The sequence below is a fragment of the Aquarana catesbeiana genome, linkage group LG05, assembly GCF_042186555.1.
Source record: "Aquarana catesbeiana isolate 2022-GZ linkage group LG05, ASM4218655v1, whole genome shotgun sequence".
In the NCBI taxonomy this organism is placed as follows: Eukaryota; Metazoa; Chordata; class Amphibia; order Anura; family Ranidae; genus Aquarana; species Aquarana catesbeiana.
This window is the reverse complement of record NC_133328.1, coordinates 588,753,960-588,763,758: the sequence shown is the minus strand read 5'-3', so window position 1 is coordinate 588,763,758 and position 9,799 is coordinate 588,753,960. Positions and strand designations below refer to the sequence as shown.

Sequence of the window (9,799 nt, the reverse complement as noted above, 5' to 3'; positions counted from 1 at the left end):
CAACGGAAACCTAAATAAACGAAACAAAACAAATTTTTTTGTTGTGCACATGTCTAATACCTGTTACAAAATGAAGGTATATTGTGTGAAAGGAGAGGTGCTTGAATTAGACATGTGCACCGTTAATAAATTTGTTTCGTTCCGTATTAAAATGAATTCGTAATTCTTTGACCGAAATTCAACTCGGATTCGTACGAAATACGAATTTTTGTTAGGTTCGTAAACTTTTTGTAACAATAACGAAAGTTCGGTATGATAAATTTATCATTTATCCCACCATCTCTGTGCTGTGCTGACTTCCTGGGTTTTTAACTTTTAGTTTCGTTAACTTTTCGTAACAATAATGAAAGTTCGTTATGATAAATGTATCCGAAGTTCGTAAACGATTTAGTATTTTGTACAAAATTCTTATGCATAAAAATTCGCATTTTGGATCCGTATGAATGTATGAATTTTCGGAAATTCGTATGAATTTCCGATTCGTACGAAACTAATCGCACATGTCTAGCTTGAATAGAAAAAAACTGCACAGGTCTGGGAAGCCGATTGTGGCATAAAAGTTGGTTTAGGTTGCTAAACAGCAGTGGAGGCTTGTCACTGGCCTCCAATGCACTGTCCCACTGCGTGCATGTGCTCTGGGATGTCAAAGATGACATCTTTTATAATGGATGTTAGTGAGAACTCCTGGAGTAGCAAACTATCCCTTGATAGCTATCTTTAGGCCAACCATAGGCACGCAATGGCGTCACTAGGGGGGGGGGGGCAGAGGGCCCTTACCCCCCCCCCAACATTATGCCGTACCCCACCATGTGCCCCCCAATTAAAAATTTTTTTTTTTTTTTTTTTTACTAAAAGGCAATGTCTAAGAGGGAGAGCGTCCCCAGTCAGCTCCTGCGGGTGATTCCTCCCCCCTCCCTCTGCTTGCTGACACTGCATAATGCGAGCGCTCACACAACCACGGCCGCCCGATTTGCTCCTTCCCCTGCATCCTCATTGGCAGGGAGAAGAGCGAGTTGCAGGAAGAACTCCACCAGGACTCTCAGTTACTGAAAAAACAGACTGATTTCTCCCATCTTTAGGACAGGAGAACCAGCCTGTAAATTCCAAGAGATGCCAGACCAGCGCTGTCAATAGCAGGGGCAGGACAGCAAGAGGAGGCTGGGGAACCCCACAGTGGCAGAACACCAGGGCCCGGAGCCAAGACAACCTTTGCAACCCTGATAGTTCTCCCACTGCTTTGGACCCTTATATTTTCTTGGTATGCTGGTGACATATCTCTTGTTTTCTGCCACTCTGGGGGGGGCCCCAATACAGTAGGAAGGAAGGTCACTGCAGAACATGTGAAAGGGCCGTTGTGGGATCGTAGTAAAGGGCCCCAGGAGATTATATATATATATATATATATATATATATATATATATATATATATATATATATATATATATATATATATATAAAATTGCATTTTATAGTTGCCCCCCTACTTTTGTCCCTGTCCCCCCATGTGTCCCCCTTAAATATGAAAGCTGGAGACGCCACCAATCTTAAGATTTGTGCAATTAAAAATCAGTTCATTCACCTACAGGTTTTATATAACTCATCGCAGCAGTTTGGGTAAGCTTGTCACCTTGCTTTTGGGACAGAGGTAAGTGCCATGTTCCTCATACACTACTCTTCATAGTAGAGTGAAGATTCAAGCCCACTTCCAGAAATATTTCCCCACAAGTTGGAGACTTTCCCTATATGATAATGGGGTTTATTTACTAAAGGCAAATCCCCTTTGCACTGCAAGTGCACTTGGAAGTGCAGTCGCTGTAGATCTGAGGGGGACATGCAAGGAAAATAAAAAACAGCATTTTTGCTTGAACATGATTGGATGATAGAATCAGCAGAGCTTCCCCTCATTTCAGATCTTCCCCTTGCCTTTAGTAAATCAATCCCAATGTGTGCCACTGACTACTAGGGGCACTCAGAGATCGGAAACATCCAGAATAGGTCCTTTCATAGTCAGCCCAAAAAGAATCATGGGATGTTTTGTTAAGTGTTCCTCACAACAGAAAGAATTTGCCCAATGAAAATGGAATTTTGCAGCTATTTTCCATTCTACGGGTACTCTTTCCTGTGAATACGTTTGATCATCTTATATTAACGGAATGAACACAAAATAACCATTATCATTTAGTGTGGAAATGTAGCATACCCAAGCTCTTGTCATGATGTGCATACTGTTATAGCAGACTCAACTCTGCATGCGCCCTCCTTCAGCATTTACAGTTTAGAGCAGTTCCTTACTGTTCCACCACGTTCTTCCACACTTCTTCTGGGTTTGGTGCCTCTCCTCAATAGCCATGGGGTTTCCCTTAGATGATGCAACTCCTGCACATGTGTGTTGGAGTTATCGCATTCCAGCACCCAGCTAGTCTCAGCATCCTACAGAAGGAGGGATTGTACACTGTACTACATATGAACTGCTGGCAGTGCAGATTAGAAGACACATGCAAAGTCTCCTCTGCCAACAAACTAAATCCTATCACTTTTTTTTTTTTTTTGGGGGGGGGGGGGGTAAAGTTCTGCTTTAGTGGTGTACCTGATATCAATTTAATCTGGCAACATTTTAAGGACTGCAAAGTTAAACCTGCTAAAAAATATCCTCTGCTAAAACTTTGGCATTTAAAAAAAGAGCAAGCATGTACAGTGCCTTGAAAAAGTATTCATACCGTTTGAAATTGCAACAAAAAGGGGATCAACTCCAGAGATAAAACGATAATTCTCCTGCTCTACAAGACTCTGGTCCGGCCGCACCTGGAGTATGCTGTCCAGTTCTGGGCACCAGTCCTCAAGAAGGATGTACTGGAAATGGAGCGAGTACAAAGAAGGGCAACTAAGCTAATAAAGGGTCTGGAGGATATTAGTTATGAAGAAAGGTTGCGAGCACTGAACTTATTCTCTCTGGAGAAGAGACGCTTGAGAGGGGATATGATTTAATTTTACAAATACTGTACTGGTGATCCCACAATAGGGATAAAACTTTTTTGCAGAAGGGAGTTTAACAAGACTCGTGGCCACTCATTAAAATTAGAAGAAAAGAGGTTTAACCTTAAACTACGTAGAGGGTTCTTTACTGTAAGAACGGCAAGGATGTGGACTTCCCTTCCACAGGCGGTGGTCTCAGCGGGGAGCATCGATTGTTTCAAAAAACTATTAGATAAACACCTGCATGACCACAACATACAGGGATATACAATGTAATACTGACATATAACCACACACATAGGTTGAACTTGATGGACTTGTGTCTTTTTAACCTCACCTACTATGTAACTATTACATTTTCCAAATGTTGTCATGTTACTATCCAAAACGTAAATGTATTTTATTGGGATTTTATTTGATAGACCAACACAAAGTGGCACATAATTATGAAGTGAAAGGAAAATGATAAATGGTTTTCCAAATTTATTACAAATAAAAATGTGAAAAGTGTGGGGGGCATTTGTATTCAGCCCCCTTTTCTCTGATACCCCTAAATAAAATCTAGTGGAACAAATTGCCTTCAGAAGTCACCTAATTAGTAAATAGAGTCCACCTGTGTGTAATTTAATCTCAGTATAAATACAGCTGTTCTGTGAAGCCCTCTGGAGGTTTGTTAGAGAACCTTAGTGTGGGGGACACAGCAAACATGTGGAAGAAGGTGCTCTGGTCAGATGAGAGCAAAATTGAACTTTTTGGCCTAAAAGCAAAACCCTATGTGTGAAAACTAACACTCCACATAACCCTGAATGGGATGGATTAGTTGGCCAGAGTTGATGGGAAGATGGATGAAGTCAAATGCAGAGCAATCTTAGAAGATAACCTGTTAGAGTCTGCAAAAGACTTGAGACTGGGGTGGAGGTTCACCTTCCAGCAGGACAACGACCCAGAAGAATGAGCAAAATTGAGCAGAAGAATGGGCAAGAATGTCACTCTCTAGCAGTGCAAAACTGGTAGGGTCATCCCCAAAAAGACTTGCAGTTGTAATTGTAGTGAAAGGTGGTTCTACAAAGTATTGACTCAGAGGGGCTGAATACAAATGCACGTCACACTTTTCACATATTTATTTGTAAAATATGTTGAAACCCATTTGTCATTTTCCTTCCACTTCACAATTATGTGCCACTTTGTGTTGGTCTATCACATAAAATCCCACTAAAATACATTTACATTTTTGGCTGTAACATGACATTTTTTGCATAGTAAAGAAAAAAAAAAAAAAAGAGAGAGGGGGTACATAAATGAAAAATAACTTTAATATGGAGAACATGTGTTGACTGTCAAAATAATCAATTGAAAGGAGAAATATATCTGCATGAAATACAAAGCAGCATAATGAGATACGGAAACAGAGGGTCATTGTGCATGTACTTTATGTATGAACTCATGCTGATAAAACACTTATATGGCAGAGGGTAACTCAGATATTTTAAGTTAAATGAGACTTCAAGTGTAACGCCAGACAAAATGTTTTTGTTAATGAGTGAGGAAGACTGAGAACCTCTATCCATTTTTTTTTTTATCACGGTCAAGTCCCCACTGGGGAGATTTCCCACTGTTGGGGACACAGACAACAACATCTGATTAAAGGTGTTAACTAGGGATGTGTAGATATATCAGCCACCGAAAAGTATCGGCTGAAAATAGGTGCCGATAATGGCATGCTGCGTCCCATTGACTTCAAGGCAAAAGCGCCACCCATTAACTGGAAAGCAAAATAGCGTCCCATTGACATCAATGCAAAATCGCGTCCCGTTGACTTTAACTGACTACATTTGAAAAACAACTGTCCTTTTCGGCCAAGTGCATCCTAAATTTTCCGTTTCGGTACTGGAGTTTTCATTTCAGTGCACCACTAGTTCTAATCCTTCCCTAGGTTGAAAAGGCATTTTATTATTATGGTTATATTGGAGAAATTTCCCTTTGCTGTGTGTCCAAGTAATTTGAGCCCAGCAAAAGTGGCTCCAAAAAAAATACCAAGAAAGGTCTTACACTTCTATATATGTTGCAAGAAGGCACATGTCCATCTTGTTCAACCAACTGAAAAAAAATGAATAAGTAAATAAATCAATTGAAAACCTCTGGATACAGACCCCTATACCTACACAGGACCCTATTCCCACCAAATGATTTGGATGAAGGCAATAACAAAGGAGAATAAATTCCTTCCTGATCACCCTAAGGCAGTGATGGCAAACCTTGGCATCTCAGATGTTTTGGAAGTACATTTCCCATGATGCTAATGCACTTTGCAGTGTAGTTGAGCACCATGGTATATGTAGTTCCAAACATCTGGGGTGCCAAGGTTCCCCATCACTGCTCTAAGGTAATGGGATATTCCCTGGATCAACAATATCTGGTGTTACTACTTGTAACTGTTCATAGCTTGTTATGTTTTGTGCATTTAGGAATGCATTCAGCTATTTTTTTAAATAATCAACTGAGCTAGAACTATGGTTGGAATTTCACACTTTAGGACATATGTAGACATAAAACCAAATAAATCTTTTGCCGGGATGGATAAAAAGTTCTAGAAGGGCTAGGAAACTTACCATTCCTGGAGAAAATGTTACCCTGGGCTCCCTCTAGTACTGCTCACATATTTTATAGCCTTGGTATATGGGATGAAGTTGAGCCTGGCTGAAGGCTCTTAATCCACATCAATTTTAGTCCATTAGGAAATACTGAAGAGTGACAGTAACTCATTTTGTGTCTGAAAATGAGCTAACCATTTGTTCTCCATATTTTTAAATGAAAGATTAGTTTGCTTAAAGTGCAAGTTCAGCTTTTCACAAAAAAAAAAGCTATATGTTTTTGCCGAAGGGTGGGGGGGTTGGGGGTATGAGCTGGTTTGGGGGAGGCGCTATCTGTTCTTGGTGGAGAGATTTAATTTAGCTTTTGCTGCAATATTGATCTGTAAGGCTGGCCATCATACAATTTTCTTTTCTCAACAACAATCCTTTAGATTTACCAAAACCTTCTAATATGAGGACAATCCTAAACACTTTCAATTTGTATGCAATCAGCAAGGCTCTTGTACGACAGTTGTTCCATTTTAGCCCTGATATGGATCCACACCCAATATTGGACTCATGATCACTCAAACTATTCCACTCAGTTCAATTTCTGAGAGGATATACCTTTGGACTGTCCAGATACGCCCTACAGCCATTTGGGCCATCTATCTAGCTGCTACCCATACGTCATTTTTGTTACACTCTGTGGCTTACTTCCAAAATATATCTTAATGCCTGAGAACCGTGAGAATATGGTAGTGTCTATGGTATTAGAGGGACGCACGGTGCCAATAGCATACATTTAGCCCCGATTGGGAAAGGTAGTGCTTGGTACCCGACTACTCTATACCTAGACCTCCAGGCCATGATATCTGGAAATTCTTTACTTAGGTTGCATGCAGTATGACTGCACGAGTGAGCGACGTCCTGTGTGTATTGTTCAAGTGACAGTGTTGTCCCTTTTTTGACCAATTTTTAATGGTGTTTGGAGGGGGGGGGGGGCACTGTGCCTTAATCTATTTTGGACTACACCTTTTTGCATAATAAAGTTTATATCACCTATTACACATACCGTGGTCCTCCTTAACAACTCCTTTAGGGGTGGGACGACTGTTCTGGTTCCCCCTACCCCCCTTGTCCCCCAATTTTCCCCCTTTTTTTTAGGCCTTGTACGACATACTTGAAGGTAAACCTAAATCCAAAGAAAATTGAACAAGAAAATTGTATAATGTATGGCCAGCTTAAGGGCTCGTGTGCATGGGCACTTGGAATTGTACAGTAGGGATGAGCTCACGCGTGTTCGGAACTAGCCTGAGTTCTCCCGCTAGAAAGCGGACAGCCAATTATAGGCAGGGGAAGCATTCTACACAGCTGCATGTTTACAAGCGGAGTATATACATGTGGCTTCAGAGCAGAGAATGTCTTTGCTGTCTTTGATTTGCAGTCCACAGCTGACAACCTCCTGGCAGGATAGCTCAGGTAGGTTCCGTCTTGTGTTTGAACATGTATGAGATCATCTGAGTGAAGTTCTAACCCTTCTCCAGTCTAATACTCAGGGCCATGGCAGTTGGTCAATTTTGTATCAGCAATTATTTGCTGCTACAAACCGTTAATGCCGACCAATATCTGTTTGTAGGATAATCAAAATATACAAAAGAAAAAAAACCCTGTGATACAGAGTGTAATAAACTGTGCATTTAATTATATATATACATATATATATATATATATATATATATATATATATATATATATATATATATACACACATATATATTAGTAAAAAAAAAATAATATTAACACAAAGTGCAATTCAACCACCTTCAAACTCCAATCATACCAAATCACTGCTGCCACCTTATTATTAACCCCTTCACGCCTAAGGTTTTGAAGAAAGAAAGACCTCGAAAAATGGGATTTTAAGGGCAATTTTGAAAAAATATATGAGAACATTTCAATAAAATATATAGATTTATTAATACACATAGATTATAAAACCATAGTTTCAACGGAACCAATCACATTTGTATAGATGTCAACAATAGTACAAAGAAACTGAAATTGACAGAGGTGGTAAAATCCCACTACATAAATAGAGACCATCCATGAGTGAGAGTCCCCTAAGGGTAAAACAATTCTTAATGCCTAAGCACAATTGTGCAACTTTGACGTGTGTTAGTAAAACTGTACAATATATCTTTCCTCTCCATTCACAGAGAAGGAAACACGGGGGCGGGCTTCACAGTGGCTGATCACTTTTTCTTTGTTGAAAAGCCAGTGGCGTGAAACACACCTCAAAAACTTCCACCCAGTGCCAAAAAAAGTGCACACACATAAAGAGTGAAACACAAAAACATGCAACAGGTGTTCACAGTCCTCCGCTAGGGAAAGACCTTATCCTGATCCCCCCGGGGCGTTAGGCTCCAGACAGGGACTGAGGTACTTATACAATGGGTCCATCTGGCCGAAACCAGGAGGACCCCCGTTTACTGGAAAGTCTGCCGAAACAGACCATCCCAAGTACAGGTAGGGCTCCCCTGAAGGGAGACCCCCAAAGGAGAGGGCGAACCAAGCCAAAAGGCCTATGTCCACCCCTTCCCAAGACTTTCAGAGTAGGCCCGAGGACCCACACCCTACTCGCCACAGTGACAAAACCTGTACACATATCAAACAAAAAAATACAAAAAAGTGACAAACAGGGGATTAAATAAAAAGAGTGGGGGAATAGGAAGGTGGGAGAGTGAAAAGTGACCATTGTGTAATACAATGGCCGGCCCTCCGGCCAGGATTAAAAATTTCCCCTGGTCCCAGCCAAAAGGCTCGGCCCAAGAGGCAGGTGTGAAAAACATGTGTAGTGGTGAAGTGACCATGGTGCCTAAACACAGTGACTGTATGGCACCCCTGAACTGCCACTTCAGGGGCACATTCATCACTGGCTTTTCAAAGCAACCCTGACCCACAGCCCAGACCACAGCAGCCCCCACCCCAGGCAGGAAGACATGGAGTTCTGGAAGCTTGGTGAGAGCCCTTGCCATCAGGCTTCACCGTTGTTCCGTCCCTCCTACCTAATTACATTCGGGAAATACTGGCCGCTCCCCCGGTGGGAGAAAGGGGAGCCAGCGTTCTCTCCCGAATAACTGTCCGGAGCTAGAGCTGCCCCAATCTAGGCCAGAAGGCCAGGGTCCCGACACCCTCCGCCAAGACCGAATGGTTCTCCGTCACCATCAGAAGGCTTCCCTTTTGGCTGCAAACCGCTCCGGGTTACCTTCACTCCAGCAGGTTTTGCATAGCAACCGCAATCCCATCTCTATCTCGCCATAGATCAGGGACGGAAGCAAGCGCCACCTCCTGGAAACTGATAAGAACAGATACTACACTCGATCTTAGCCAAAAGGCCGAGAAGCAATTAGCAATAATCACGCCTCATTGGCTATGATACTGCCACTGCGCAAAGCGCACACAGTGGCTGATCACTGTGGTAGCCAATCAGAGGCTACCACAGTGATCAGGTGACCCGGAATCTGGAGTTCGGGGTACCAATCGTTAGTACGGGACCCAGGGCTCTCGGTGAGACCCCGGTCTCTGTGCTGGGAGCATGCTGACAGCACAAAGACAGATACAAATATATGTGGTCCCACGGCAATAAGCCCAGTCCAGTGAGGCCGCATATAAGTGTTATGTAGACATGAAGGGGTTAATCTCAAAAATATCACTTCTGGTTGCCGCGTAGCCACTCACCGACGCGTTTCATCGCTTCTGCCTTTGTCACAGGTTTTACATAAAGCAAGTTATGCCAGTCATACAAATAGGTGGCGTAGAGCTCCGGTGAGCTTCTTCCTGAAGGGAGAGGGCCTTTATGTGCACAAATGATGTGTGGCGGAAAGCTTGGGAGAAAATGCAGCGCTTTGCTGCACAAATTTATGGACTATTTGAGGACTTTTTTTTAATGTGATGTGTATGCACTTTTTTTTGTTTATTGATAGTTGGAATTTGATCACAGCACCACTGTGAAGTTGGGGTGTTTTCAGTAAATTCATTTTGATTTCATGTGCTAATTTCTGTTTGTAGCTAGGCATTTAAGGAAGAAGTCTCATCAGAAGTTGTTAAACCTCACCCAGGGGGCCCAATGCACATAGTAACTGTCCCTAATAATATTTGGGCAGGGACTGCTGAGCTGAATGGTCAGATAGCTCAACCTCCACCCTTCCACCACTATCTGACAACGCCGGTGCAAGGAAACGGACTTCTGAGTA

General features: G+C 42.1%; 1 pseudogene; it reads right to left on the bottom strand.

Moving 5' to 3' along the window:
- Positions 1-8,820: 8,820 nt before the first annotated feature.
- Positions 8,821-8,953, bottom strand: LOC141146436 (U2 spliceosomal RNA; annotated as a pseudogene).
- Positions 8,954-9,799: the final 846 nt, after the last annotated feature.